This window comes from Capsicum annuum, chromosome 5 (genome assembly GCF_002878395.1).
Source record: "Capsicum annuum cultivar UCD-10X-F1 chromosome 5, UCD10Xv1.1, whole genome shotgun sequence".
In the NCBI taxonomy this organism is placed as follows: domain Eukaryota; kingdom Viridiplantae; phylum Streptophyta; class Magnoliopsida; order Solanales; family Solanaceae; genus Capsicum; species Capsicum annuum.
This window is the reverse complement of record NC_061115.1, coordinates 211,108,560-211,124,395: the sequence shown is the minus strand read 5'-3', so window position 1 is coordinate 211,124,395 and position 15,836 is coordinate 211,108,560. Positions and strand designations below refer to the sequence as shown.

General features: G+C 35.7%; 1 pseudogene; it reads left to right on the top strand.

The window, feature by feature from the left end:
- The window catches only part of LOC107872109, a 128,843-nt pseudogene extending 115,154 nt beyond the window's left edge, over positions 1 to 13,689 (top strand).
- Positions 13,690 to 15,836: the final 2,147 nt, after the last annotated feature.

The window sequence follows — 15,836 nt, the reverse complement described above, 5'->3', positions numbered from 1 at the left end:
CGTCGTTCCTACGCGTTTAGACCCGAACCCAATAATTCTTTGTTGATATATGTGTGATGATCAATCCTACAATGTGAGAATACTTTTTAATATGAATTGAGGTCACAAAATGTAAGAACCCGCAAAATCCTAAGCTCAACTCAGTCTTTAAAGCTTGCTAAGGGGTCCCAGAATTAGAAATTTTTAGCTAAGTCTTCAAACTTAGTGTCATTTTGGCCTTCGTAAGTTGGCAACTCTATTTTATAATCTCTATGACCTTAAAATGTTAATCTTTAGGTTGATTCATGATAAGGAAGGTCAGTAGGTGTTTCCAGACGAGTTTCAAATTTTTTGGACCTCATTTGAACCATGTTTGGGAATCCAAAATAGTGTATCAACGTGATCTCGATGCGGTACATCAACAATCGCGTCGATCAATATTTTTCTTGGCTTCCAGTGGAAATTTCTAGTGAACCAACGCAAAATCGACGCAGCGCGTTGGCTATCACGTCGATCCCAATGACTCGGCACGTCGGTCTAGGCGTCGGCAATTCAGTTTTCAGTCATTAAAAAGCCACATCCTAAGAGGTAATAGGATCTTTTTTCCACGTCCTTCAACCCCTGTAACACGAGATTTACCCCTCAATTAGCAAATTATATTCATTCTTTCTCAAAATACTCAAGAACAAAAACCCTAGGAGATTATAACAACAACCCACATAGTGAGGTCTGGGGAGGGTAAGATGTACGCAGTCCATACCACTATCTCCGGAGATGTAGCAAGGCTATTTCCGATAGACCCCCGGCTCAAGATAAGATAAGTCATCAAAAACGTACACAAAGCATGAAACAATATGACATGACATAAATATGCCACCTATAAGTAGTAGTAAGCAAAGAATAGTAAGCAATCGTAATGCAGTATAACAAGAATACTGCACCGGCCAAGTAAAGCCCTATCCTACCTACCGAAAAAGTCACTAGCCTTCTATCCTAATACGCGTTCTCCAGATCTTCCTATCTAGTGTCATGTCCTTAGTAAGTTGTAATTTCTCCATGTCCCGCCTAATCACCTCTATCGAGTATTTCTTCGGCCTACCCCTGCCCCGCCTAAAACCATCCAAAGCAAGCCTCACACACCTATGAACTGGAGCATCCGTTCCCCTCCTCATCACATGTCCAAACTATCTTAAACGGACCTCTCGTATCTTATCCTCCACCGAAGCCACACTAACCTTATCCCGAATAGTCTTATTCTGAATGGGATTACCTCATAGTCGTCGTCAGCATGATTTAGTCTGGGTCATTGTAGATAGAATGACCAAATCAGCTCATTTCCTACCAGTCCATACCTCTTACTCAGTCAAGGATTATGCCAAACTCTATATCAGGGAGTTCATCAGATTTCACGATGTTCTGTTATCCATTATATCAGATAGAGGTACCGAGTTCACCTTTTATTTCTAGAAGGCATTCAAAAAAGGTCTTGGTATCTGAGTTCACCTCAATACAGCCTTTCATCCTCAGATAGATGGTCAAGCAGAAAGGACCATTTAGACTTTAGAAGATATGATATGAGCATGTACGATAGACTTTAAAGGTAGTTAAGATGACCACTTGCCTTTGATTGAATTCGCGTATAACAACAACTAATGTTCTAGCAGTTAGATAACTCTATTAGAGGTGCTCTATGGGAGAAGGTGTATATCTCCCATTGGTTGGTTTGAATTGGGTGAGGCCGTGGTGGTGGGGACTGACTTGGTATTTAATACCTTAGAGAAAGTTTAGTTTATTGGGGAAAGGCTTAAGATAGCTCTGAGCTGACAGAAATCGTACGTTGATGTACACAGATGTATATAGAAAGGATCTTGAGTTAGAGATTGGTGATTTTATGTATTTGAAAATCTCTCCTATGAAAAGAGTGAAGAGGTTTGGCAAGAAGGGGAAACTCAGTCCTTGATATGTCGGTTCTTACCGAATTCTCAGCCATTTCGAAAAGGTAGATTACGAGCTTGAGTTGCCTTTAGACTTAGCTTTAGTGCCTCCAATGTTCCATGTCTCCTTGCTTAAGAAATACATAGGTGAACCAGCAGCCGTAGTTCCTATAGAGGGCATAGATATTCAAAGCAACCTCTTTTATGAAGAGATCCAAGTCAAAATCCTTGATTATCAGACTCATAGAATGAGGAATAAAGAAGTCCCTCTAGTCAAAGTTCTTTGGTGGAATCAGTTCATTGAGGGAGCTACTTGGAAGAAGAAGCAGACATGCGGACCAAGTACCCTCACCTTTTCTCTGCAACCTCAGACTTATCTCAAGGTAATAGTTTTCCTTTGAATTACTCAGTCTCATGTTCAGATATAGCTACCAACTTGGTATTAATTAATGTTGCATAATCAGTCATGCATTCACGAATCACTTCAGTTAAGTACTCATGCATCAGACATGTATGTCCAGTATATAAGATTAGCTTATCAGTAATCCTAGTCATGCATTCATGAATCATGTTCAGCTATGTAATCATGAATTAGATATGCATGTTCAGTATGATAATTCAGTATACATAATTTCAGTCATAAAATCAAGCTTCAGTTGTGCATGTTCAGTGTCTAAATTCAGTTTATCAGTATCTCAGTTTAATCAATCTCATTCGAGGATGAATGTTCCCAAGGGGGAGATATTGTAAGACCCTGCAAAATCCAAAGCTCAACTCAGTCTTTTAAGCTTGCTAACGGGTCCCAGACTTAGAAAATTTTAGCTAAGTATTCAAACTTAGTGTCATTTTGGCCTTCGTAAGTTGGTAACTCTATTTCACGACCTCTATTACTTTAAAATATAAATCTTTAGGTTGATTCATGATCAGGAAGGTTAGTAGTGTTCCCGGATGAGTTTCGGATTTTTCAAACCTCGTTTGAACCACGTTTGGGAATCCAAAATAGTGTATCGACGCGATCTTGATGCGGCGTGTCAGCCATCGTATCGATCAATATTTTCCTTGGCTTCCAGTGGCAATTTCCAGTGAACCGACATAGACTCGATGTAATGCATTGGCTATCATGTTGATGCCAATGACTCGGCGTATCGGTCTATGTGTTGATGATTTAGTTTTTAGTCATTAAAAAGCTGCATCCTCAGGGGAAATAGGGTTTTTTCCCACGTCTTTCAGCCCCATAACACGAGATTTAGCCCTCAATAAGCAAATTATATTCATTCTTTCTCAAAACACTTAAGAACAAAATCCTAGAAGATTAAATTTCAAATTCAAGGCTCAGGATTTCACTATTAATCTTCAAGAATTTAGAAACCAAGGTATGTCAAGTGTTTATCCAAGGGTTCATTCCACCCTTGGAGTCCAAGAAACTCTTTTAAACTCCGAGTAGCCAGATTTCATGTTTTCCATGATTTTGATTCAAGTGTATTCATGACTATAATATTGATTGGATTTCTATTCCATGCTTAAGTGAAAGATTTATGTAAAAACAACTATTATTCATATGGAATTATGTGAATTCATGTTAAAGCCTTGAAATTGTGATACTCATGTGTTGATTAGTACTATGCGCATATACAATGCCTTCCAAGTATTTGGTGAGTTGTTCATGAGAATTAAATAATGAAATTATATCATGTTAGCCTGTATTCAAGTTCATGTCACGCAAACGTTCATTAGAATTCCCCAATGAATGAATGAATAATGATTGAGTAGTTATTTATCATGTTTCAAGATTGTGCCATGTCTTATAATTTATGCTATCGAGTCCTGGAGGTATTTAATATCCAAAAATTTAGCTGATTACCTACAGCCATGGTTAGTCATAGGATAATATCAGTCATGTCACAATCAGTAGTACTCTCAGTCAGTTATAAAACTCAGAAAAAAATCAGTAGACTCAGTATAAGTCTAATCCAGTTCAATATTCAGTTCAGACCACAGTAAATTCAATTAGTTAACGGAATTCAGTAGTTTCCATCAGTTAACGAAACTCAGTGAACTCAGTTCAGTTTAATTAAATAGTATGATCAGTAATAGTTCAGTCCAGCTTAGAACAGTTTAGTAATAAGTCTAGTGTCTATTAGTTGGGAGTAGGATTCAGCACTGAGTGAACCCAAGGATGGGGACTTACCTGCCAGTAGAGGGTGTGATCCTTAGAAGCAGTACTTGTGTTCCAGAACTACATAGCTAGCGTTGGTTGAGACATTAACCTGCCAGTTGAGGGTTGATTAGGTGATCTATCTGCCAGTTAAGGGTACCACCATTCTCGTTCAGAGCACCTGCCAGATGAGGGTGACTCAGCTTATCCTTACCCATGGCACAGTGTTGACTCCCTTCCAACTGGGGTTACAGGTTGGACCCCAATCAGTTCAAAGAGGGGCATGTCAATTAGATGACTACCTCCCACAGTTTTAGTTTTAGTTCCAGTCTCAGAATAGAACTTAGTTCAGTTCTACAAATTCAGGACTATCAAACACAGTCACTCAATTCAATATGGAACTCAGTATAGTTCCACAGAATTAGGACTATCAGATATAGTCATTCAATTATCAATAGTACACTGTCAGTAATCTCAGATTTTAGTAAATCAGTATTCAGACTCAGTATCCAGTGTTATCGCGATCTCAGTTACAGTATACGTATTCATGCATGTACTTTCATTTAGTTATATTCATGTCATTCAGTTAGTATTTTTCAGGCATATGAAACCTTGCATTTCAGCCTACCTCACTTAGCATACCAGTATATTCAAAGTACTGACAAATACTTTTCTTTTGCACTATGATGTCTTATATCATAGGTTTATACGCATGGGCTCCTGAGTATCCTTAGCAGTTTAGATCTTCAACAGTCAGAGTTAGTGGTGAGTCCTTATAGTTCGAGGACATGATTATTATTTTAACATTTTAGTCTATTTCATTAGTCAGAGTTAGTTGGGGACCTGTCCCATCAACTCCCTATTTCAGATAGTTTAAAGGCTTTCCAGGATAAAGTATTTTCTGACAGATGTATCAGTTTTGGTATTACTATACTATATTTAGTTTATTACAGTATTGAACCTTATGGCATATTTTTTGCCTAATTTCTACATATTTTATAGTATTATTATTTAGCTATTGCAGTAGGTACCAGTCATGGGTTAGCTTGTGGTCCTTCGGGATTATGAGGATCGTGTAGCGTTTGGGGTACAGACTCGGGGTTTTACAAAAAATCCCCTATCTCAAAGACGAGTTGAAAACTCTTCTTTCGATTAAGTTTTGGTAAACGTCTAAACTTGCGTCAACGTCCATCAACTATAAATTCTTATATATAATGAGTTATAGGGCCTACTATATATCAAATGAAAGTTCATTGAGTATTATTTCCAATGCCACCCATTTCTCCTTAATCCGATAGCTGAGTAAAAAGTTATGCCCATTTTCTAGAGTGGTGTCAGTCTGACGAATTGTAACAGTCAGACTGACGGACCGTCAAGACAATGATGGCCCGTCAAGATTTCTTTCAAAACTCAGGTAGTGATATCTTTATCTGGCCAAGAACTAACGGTTGGAGTGATGATTCATCACCCAAATGATGTTCCGTCAAGAAAACCGTAAGTTGAGGCCGAGTTGCTCAGAAGAAACATTTTTAATGGGGTGTTTTGGTTCTTTTCCTTCCCAGAAACCTCTCACACTAATTTAAATCATGCATTAAGCGTTATAATCCATCTTTTATTAGTTTTAAACACATATCAATCCTTTCCACTCTCAAGAACAAGATAGAAAATAGGGTTTCCTTCAAGATCAAAAATCGAACTCTTAGTCCAAGATTTCTAAGAAATAAATCAAGATTTGAGTTCTACTCTTTAAACTAAGTAATATAAGGTACGTGGAATTTTCTAAACTTTATGGTCATGATGAAATTATTTCTAATAACATTTTATGAAGGGTTTGGAATTATATTTAGAAGTATGCATTGGGAGAATTTTGGTCTTGAGGCCTTCCCTAAATCTTGAAGTTTTACTCATGTATATGTATATATGTGTTTTCAGTTTTGAAATATGAATTGAGAGCATGAATAACGTATTTCCCTCTCTCATGGTGTTATTTCTTGATTGACAAGTCTTGGATTACTCAATTGCATATCTTAAAGCATGAAAGGAGAGTTTTATTATCAATTATGAATTTTATGTGGATTGTGAATGGAAGAGAGGCATATTCTTGTTTGCAAAGGCTGAATGTTATAATCAAATGAATTGAATGATTATCTTGAGAAATTGACCACCATTTATTGAAATGTTGAAAAAAAAGAGTTTTTGCATAGTTTGACATATGTTTTTGGAAATATGAGTTCTTTTGTACTATTTGAATGATTGGGTGATCCAAACATCTTGTTTTGAATGAAAGTACTATAATATGATATTTTAAGGCTTAGAGATATGACTTGCAAGTCTTGGTATGACGATACCAAACAGATGAATGCCATAACAGATTCAGAACAGACTAAAATACAGATTTTACTCTAATTTTTGGATTTTGAATATAGAAAGATGCATATTTGAAAAACGTTAAAAATGGTCTTAAAGAGAGTTAGATGGTTATCAAAATAAAGTTTGAGTTGAAAGACTCAACGCTAGAAACCGTGATTTGTCGACACGGGGTTATGGTACCATGCTTTGTGGGCTTGTGTACCTTGATTCATATCATCCCAATTTGGAATTATGGTTAGGAGCTATGCTTTGTGATATTGTGCACTACCATGACATATTGATTTGATTGGGGATCATGGCAGCATACATGTGGTCTTACGTGTCTCTCCTTACTGATACTACAATCCTTGCAGTAAACTTAAACTAGAGGCTTGGCCGCCAGTCAAGGAAGGATTCCATATAGCCCGTGGAATTGCAGATTATAGGGTGTACCATCTAGCTCAGAAGTAAGATAAAGAGTGAGTCGTGAATTCAAAGAAATGTTTTAAAGTCTTTAAAGCGTGCCCATGTGTTTTCATAATTATATGTAAAATATTTTTATCAATTGCTCTCACTTATGTTATATATAAATACATTATTTTGGATTTCTCTGCATACCAATACATCTTTAATGACCCCCTATATTTCAGGATTTGAGACACAGTCCCAGGATTTAGCTAAGTAGTAGATTGGATTGTCCGAAGTTTGCAGTTGGTGAGCCTCCCTTATTTTGGAAGGCTTTGTTGATTTGACATTGATATTTTATTTTGGTTTATGGTCCGACTGGGACAGTAGTGTTTTTGAGCTGTTAGAGATTTTGTAGACTAGCATCAGGTGTTTTTGAATGTTTTATGAACTCATTTTCGTATTGTTCAGTTGAAATAAAAGAATGACCATATTTCTGTCTTGTCATGTTCTTCTGCATTGTCCTTACAGTATATTTATTAAGTGTATGATTGCCAGTTAGAGAAGGGCTCTCAGGCCTTTATGGTTTGGGATGTCCATCGCGACTATGCCCTCGATTCAGGTCGTGACATGAACCTAAAGAACACCTGTGACAACCTTTTCACGATCAAAGTGAATATCAATTTTAACATGCTTGGACGATCGTGCTGAACAAGATTGAGTGCTAGATAAATACTGCTAATATTGTCACAAAAAATTATAGAAGAAGAAGGAGAAATATGAATTTTACGTAGAAGCAAATGTACTATGTTATTTCAGCAGTTGCTTGAGCAACTGCCGTGTATCCAACCTCTGCACTTGATCGAGAAACAACATTTTATTTCTTAGAAGACCAAGATATAAGATTTTGACCAATAAAGATGCAGTATGCTAAAGTAGATCGATGAGTGGTAGGGAACCAACCTAGTCCGCATCACTGTAACATTGTAAGCCGTTAGTAGAGCCACCAAGAATAAATAACCCATGATCCACAGAACCTTGCAAATATCACAAAATTTTTTTGATGATAGTATAATGAATGGCCAAAGAAGAATGCATAAATTGAGACACTTGATTAACAACAAAAGCAATGTCTAGACGGGTAGTATTTAAGTACTGGAAACCACCAACAAGGCTTCTGTAAAGTGTTCAATCAAAAAAAGGAGGACAATCTTCAGAATGAAGTAGAGACTTAGGAGATAGAGAAGTTGAAACCGGTTTTGAAGATAACAAATTTGCACGAATAAGAAGGTCTTTTACATACTTGGAATGACAAAGAAAATAACCTCCACTGTGAGCAACTATAGAAATACCAAGAAAATAAGTAACTAAACCTAAGTAATTCATGGAAAATGCAGATTTAAGAGTTTGAATTAAAGACTTCAGTAAATAATTAGAAGAAGCAGTAAGGAGAAAATCAAAAACATAGAGAAGAATAGCCATGTCTGAATTATGTTTGTAAATGAAAAAAGATGGATTAGACATGCTATTTTTAAATCCATTTCTTAAAATAAAGGAAGTGAACCTATGAAACCATGCTCGAGGAGCTTGTTTTAAGCCATAAAAGGCTTTGTTCAACCGACAAACATGATGAGGAAATTATGGATGAACAAAGCCAGTAGGTTGCTTCATGGATACTAATTCATCAAGATTGCCATGTAAAAGGCATTCTTAATGTCTAATTTATGGACTTGCCATTTCTTAGATGCAGCAAGGGCTAAAATAGTGTGAATAGTGACTAGTTTCACCATTGGACTAAACGTTTGATCATCGTCTAGTCTTTGTTGTTATTTGTAGCCTCGGGCTACACGAAGAGCCTTAAAATACTCCAGAGAACCTTCAGATTTTTGTTTTATACAATATAACCAACGACAATCAATAATATTGGCATGCGGAGGAGGTGGAACTAATGTCCAGGTGCGATGAGCCATAAAATAAATGTTTTCATCGGCCATAGCACATCTCCAATTAGGACACTTAGAAGCTTCCGTAAAAGATGAAGGTTTAGATAGAAGTGTGGAGGAATGAGAAAGAAGAGAAGCAAGGACTCAAGGCTTGAGAGACCCTGTTTTCTTATGGGTAATCATGGGATGAATCTTTGAATAAGATGGTAAGGTTGGTAATTGATCCGGAGAAGTAGAATTAAGAGGTAAAGAAGTGTAAGGACTAACATTTGGAGAGGAATATGGGATGTCTTGTTGACCAACTATTGATGTGGAGATTGGAGTTTGGTGTCCAGTAGGTGGAGTGAAATTAGAATGAATTTGAGATGGTGATGAGATATAGGATAAGAATTTTCAGCATTAATAGGAGATAAAAATGGTGCACTCCTTTGAAAGTTAATATCCTGGAAATTAGGAGACACCATTGAAAATAAAGGAGGAGAAATATCAATCAAAAAGGGAAGTTTAAATAGACTAGAAGGGCTAACTTGCGATGAAGTTGAGGCCAGAAGATAAGGATAAAGAAAGAAATCCTTGTTGAACCGAACATGCCTAGAGATAAATACTTTGTTAGTTGTAGGATCCAAACATATATATCCTTTGTAGTTGGAAGGATAATGAAGAAAAACACAATGTTTTGAATGAGGACTCAACTTGTAAGAAGAATATTCATGTAAATTGGGATAACATAAACAACTAAAAGAACATAGATGATGGTAGCTAGGAACCTTTGCAAAGAGAGCTTCAAATGGCATTTTAAATTGAAGTTTAGACAACGGGAGGATATTTAAAAGATGGACAACTATGTTTAACGCTTCAACCCAAAATTGAGAGGGAAGAGAGGCTTGAAATAATAATGAATGGACCATATTTAAAATTGTGTGATGTATCCATTCAGCTTTACCATTTTGTTGATGAGTGTGAGGAAAAGAAATACGAAGCAAAACACCATTATCATTAAGAAATGAATGAAAGGCCTGGAGTTTAGAAAACTCCGCAGACCCATCATATTGAAGAGCCTTTAATTTTGTAGAAAATTGGGTCAAGACATAGGCATAAAATTGCTTAAACATAGAAAAAATATTGGATTTACACTTGAGAGGAAATACCCATGAAAACTTTGTGAAATCATCATGGAATGGAAGATAATATCGAAAACTAGTAAAATATGCAATAGGGGAAGTCCAACTATCACTATGAATGAATTCAAATAGAGATGAATAAAAAGAGCAAGAATCCATAAATGACAACTTTTGGTGCTTGCCAAGTTGACAAGCGGTACATATATACTCTAAACTTTTGAATGAAGAACAAGGTAATTTATTGTCCTTAACTAAACTAGCTAAAATAGAAGAGCTTGGAAGTCCTAGAAGACAATGCCAAAGGTTTAGAGAGACCTAAGAAATAACAAGAGTAGAATGAAAAGTTGCAACAGAATCACCGCAATGAGAAGAAATTGCATAGAGTGGTCCAGAACTATTGCACCGGAGTAGGGGCTTCTTCGTCATGAGTTCCTTAATGGAAAAACCCTAAAGATAAAAATCCATGGAATAATTATTGTCCATAACAAATTTACGAACACACAATAAATTAGTAGAAAGATAAGGAAGAACTAAAATATCTTTAAGCATAAAAAGATTATCAGAGGAAGCGAGAGTACCATGTCCAATGTAGGAGATAGGGATTTGAGTTCCATTACCCACAACTACATGATCTGAGCTATTGTATGGAGTAATAGAGGATAAATAGGAAGCATTAGAAGTCATGTGAGAAGAGGCTCTAGTATCAACATACCACGAAGCACCACCAGGTGTAGATGCTGAGTAATTAGAACTAACATCTGACATAAAGGCCTTAGAATGCAGAGATGGACAATCACGAGCACTATGATTTGGTTGATAGAAAATTTGGTAGTAAATAGCTACATTTATGGGTTGAGATGGAATGTAAGAAGCTGAATAGGGAAAGGGAGGAGGACCTAGGATAGAAGAAAGATGAGGACGAGGAGTGAACTATGGAGGCAGCCTAGTGAAGGATCTGCCATTCCCTTGATTTTGATGACCACAAATACAACCGCCATTGGAATGGAAACCACGTCCCCGACCATAAGAGGAAGAAAATTGTTGCTTGGCCATAAAAGTAGTGGTAGCATTATCCGTAGACGAATTTGAGAAACTGGTCAATTGAGATTCATGGAGAAAAAGTAAGGAGAGTGCCTCAAAAAAAGAAAGAGGAGGAACATGAGTGGAGATAGAGGTGCTCACAGACATATATTCAGAAGTTAAGCCAGAGAGTATTTGGAGAACAAGATCAAAATCAGATATAGGATTTCCAATAGAGGTCAAGGCATCAACTATGGACTTCACGCGAGATGGACATATTCATTAATAGAGAGATTACCTTTCTTAAGATTATGAAATTGAACTTTGAGTTGAAGTGTTCGAGAACTAACTTGATCGCAGGATAAACACTCAATTTGAAGCCATGCATCTCTAGAAGTGAGCGAATGATTAGGTTTGATTATTGGTTGAAGTATCTCTTGAGAAATAGTTGCTTGAATCCATGAAGGAACAACGGAATCAAGTTGAATCCATTTTTTAAAGGAAGGATTAGGGACAGAGGTACGATCATCCCTCAGAGTAGTAGGCTCAGGACAAGGGAAACTTCCATCAATAAATCCGTAAACACCATGACCTTTGAAAACCGGTAGGAAAAGTTCCCTCCAAAAAATATAATTTTGTATAGTCAAGAATAGTGCAAACCAAATTTTTAATGTTAGAGACAAAAACTGCAGAGGAAGAGGACGGAAGAAGGGAGGAAGCTTCAGTGAAGGAGGCCGATGTAGAAGAAACTGATTGAGTAGAGTTATTGGAAGTCATGATTCAATAGCAGAGAAAATCTAGACATTTGATACCATCAAACAATATATTTCTTGACGAATATGGTTTACAATACAATGATATATATAGTTGTACATCTATAAATGAGAAGATAAAGCTAAACTATTAACTGTAGTTACCCTCTTAGGTGCAATAGTAATCTAAAATAATTTAAATAATTGTCACTTATCAATATGTACATCATCATCTGATTACTTGAATTGTTTTTGGGTGTTTCCCCTTTAGTAGTTTCTTTTATTTGAAGTTTTCCCTTTCGGCAAAATGTGATATGAATTTTTTGTTTTCTTAGGTTAAAACCTAAAAGGAAGAACCAAAAGGGTAAAAGAGAGCCAAGATTTGCATTCATGACAAAGAGTGAAATTGATCACTTGGATGATGGTTATAGATGGAGGAAATATCGCCAAAAAGCAGTTTAAAACAGCCCCTTTCGAAGGTATGTGTATTTACATATTGTTTTTCACCCGATATTCACATTGAGATCCAATTAAATCTAGATTCACACATTGCAAGACTCACAAAGGTGTGTGAATGAAAAGAATAAGAGAAAAGTCATATGCATATTTCACACCTACACGGCAAACAAGAAATGCCACATTATTTGCTTAAGTCTTAGGCTCTAAGCAAGAGATTTATTTGAAAAGAAAATGAGGTTAAGTTACATACATTGTTCTCATATATCCACAGTTCCGGATCTAGAGACTAAGGTACGAGCTGCGCTGAGCTCAGCAATTTTTGTCCAAATTTGCATTTGTTTTAAGAACTCCATTTATTATGCATGTACATGTTTTAATTTATAACCTAGTAAACTAAAAGTCATCAGGTCATCTAAAGGATATATACACGTGACATTAAAGTATAACTATATAAGGTTAGCAGCTTCTACAATAGATAAAAATATTGAGATGATATAATATTTTTTTCTTACACCGACAGTGTAGATAAAATAAAGTTCTACAAAGAACTTGCTACTTTCTCTATATCTCTCACATTTTATATTACTTTCTTTCCTTTATATTTTTATTAAAAATATAGCACATTCTTTTCCTTTAATTTTTTTTATCTTTAATAATAACATGATCTAATATATAGTTACAAGAATATGTAAAAAGGGTTTAAAATTATAAATTCTACGGACACTTTACCATACATGCAAAGAGTCGACGTTTTTCAAATTCCTTGTCTCATGAGATGGACAAAGTGTATAAAAGGATTGTTTGATGCTCAAAGCATCTTGCTTATGAATATTTCTTTTTTCCTTTCGTCAGTAAGTAGTCTTATAACGCAAGTGTGAGATATATGCATAAAATGTCTTGTGCATGCAGGAACTACTATCGTTGCACAACAACATCATGTACTGTGAAGAAGAGAATGGAAAGGTCAATTCAAGATACTTCAATCGTTGTTAAAACTAATGAAGGTACACACACGCATCACTGCCCCGTACAGAGGCGGATCCAAAATTTTATGTTTGGGGGTTCCAATAAAATAAAAAATAGTCGTCGCAAGGAGATTCAAACTTGGGTATAGCATGTGAGACATTTCTTCAAGCCCCTTTTGAACCATTAAGCCAACTAACAACTTTGTTAATGGTTCCTCACTTATCATTCTTATATATTTAATAGATTTTTAATATAATTACAACGTATACAAAAATGTTTGGGGTTCCTGGGAACCCGTACCCGCAATGCTAGATCTGCCCTTGGCACCGTAACGCCTAAGGGGTATGTCGGCGTTCAGACGGTAACCACCAACTACGATGGAGTCATAGGTGGTGGTGATAGTCGAGGAAGAACTTGTTATGGTGATTCCTCTTCCTTATTTTCAACTAATAATTCACTACAAGAAAGAAGGTTCAGGAGCTCTTTTTCCTCTTTGAATGAGGATTATGGACTTATTCAAGCTATGATGCCTCTTTGAATGAAGATCATGGACTTATTCAAGATATGATGTCATCACATATGAGAAGAGATCTTATAGAAGAGTAAGAAAAGAGATTAGGATATATATAGTCGAACCTAATTTATTTGGGACTGAGTCGTGGTAATTGTTGTTGTACAACGACTAGATAGTTTTTAGTTTAGTTATCGCTTGCAAGTTCTTTTATTAAATGGTGTTATTAACTCGTTGTAGAAATCTTTGTAGTGAAGTAGTTTTTTAAATATTTTGATTTTTGTAAATCCTTTGGCTTCCTTTCTAGTATTGTCTTTCAGTTACAATTTTAGTTACTGCACGCGTTTTAAGGATATTCAGCTTATTTAGGACAAATATAAAAGTATGTGGTTATAGTGAAAGTTTGGAAAGTTAGATTAACATTTATTTCTTGTTTCTATTATAAATTTACGGTAAGAATTCATCCTTTTCTTAAAAATTTCTTGATTAATTTTTCAAAATTCCAAAAATCTTAGGGCTTGATTTTAAATCCCAATTTCACTACTTTTCACTTGAATAGTATTTTTATCTTAGAATTACTAGTTTTCCTTCAATTTAACCTTCAAAATAACTTCGATTCTTGATTTTAATCTGGATTTCAAAGATTTTACTCGGTAAAGCTCAAAAATGATTTTTCTGCGATTTGAACCTCATTTTTGACTCGATTTGACTTGGATTTTTCAGATGTAGGTTTCTAAAAATATGAGGAACACATTTTTGAAGTAAAGTTTTCATTTTGCCCTTCTTTTCTGGGAACTCGTCCCGGGGGTCCATTTTGATCCCAAACCAAAAGTAGTCAATATGGATATCGTTAGACTCGTATTAATGAGTATATTTCTATTTTGATAGTGTGATGTTATTTTGGAATTGTGAAGTGAATATGGGTGCTTGGATAATGATTTGAGGTTTTGCGGTTCGGCCTTATGGGCGCTTGGAGAATGATTTGAGGTTTTGCGGTTTGGCCTCGAGGTAGGCTTCTGTCTACTCTTCTCTATAGATGATGTGTGATATATATTGTGTGTAAATGTGAATGTGAGGTTTGATTATTCATATAATGACTTGGTATTGAATATTAATGTTTTGAGAATTAGATGAGGGTTTTGAACCCATAAGGTGGAATGCTTATGACCTTTTAGAATCCTATTGCCTTCTCCCAAGATTGGACTAATTTGTAGCATGAATATGATATGATTCTAGATTTGGGATGGGGTTAAAGTGTTGAAATCATTGTTAGTATGATTAACCTTAGATGGGCTAATTTAGTGGTCTTGAAATCGTAATTTGGGTAGAGTTGACTTAAATGCTCATGTTTTTAGAAGAAGTTCCTATCTTAGGGTTGGTTTTGGCTTACTTGACATCTAAAAATGAACTAGATACCTTAGCCTAATTTAGGGGCGTAGATTGCCTAAATATGGAAATTGAGAATTAGAAGCGGATTCATCTGCCCCACTTAGACCAAGAATTGTATAAGCCCTTGTGGAATTATTGTGGATGTTCGGCCTAGTTAAGACTAATGAGCCTTATTTACGAGATTTACTTGGTGAATTAATAAATTGTGATGAATTTTATCGAATTATGATTAATGACATATAGAGATGTTAATTCCTTGTAGATGCGATATTGGGCCTTTAGAGACCTTATTTCCTCTTAGATACGATATATGACTTATATAAACGATATTCCTCTTAGATATAACGACTGAACAAGAGAGGTGATATTCCTTATAGTCATAATATGAGACCTATTGATATGGGATATCTTATGTGAGATATGATTATATGCTTATTGAGATCATAACTCATTTATACGAGATACCTCCTAGATGGGAGATGATTAGAGATATTCCATACCTTATAAATATGATTACAGATATGACTTCCGGATATGTATATGGGCCGAAGGCCGTGATTATGTTATTTTGATTATTCTGAATGTATTGTTGGGCCGAAGACCATGTTAAGATATTGGTTGGATATCTAGAAAGTGTTTATCCTTGTAAAGGATGTAGTTACAGTTTATGAATTTATATGTATGTGCATATACACTTCTCTCTGGTATGGGATGGAGGAAGGTTCAATATGATGCTTATTGTTCCACTGATTCAATACTGATGATTGAATGCATAAATTCAGTATATTCATGATTATTTTATCAATACTTGATGTGATTCTATATATGATGAAATCTTATGACTGTTCTTCCT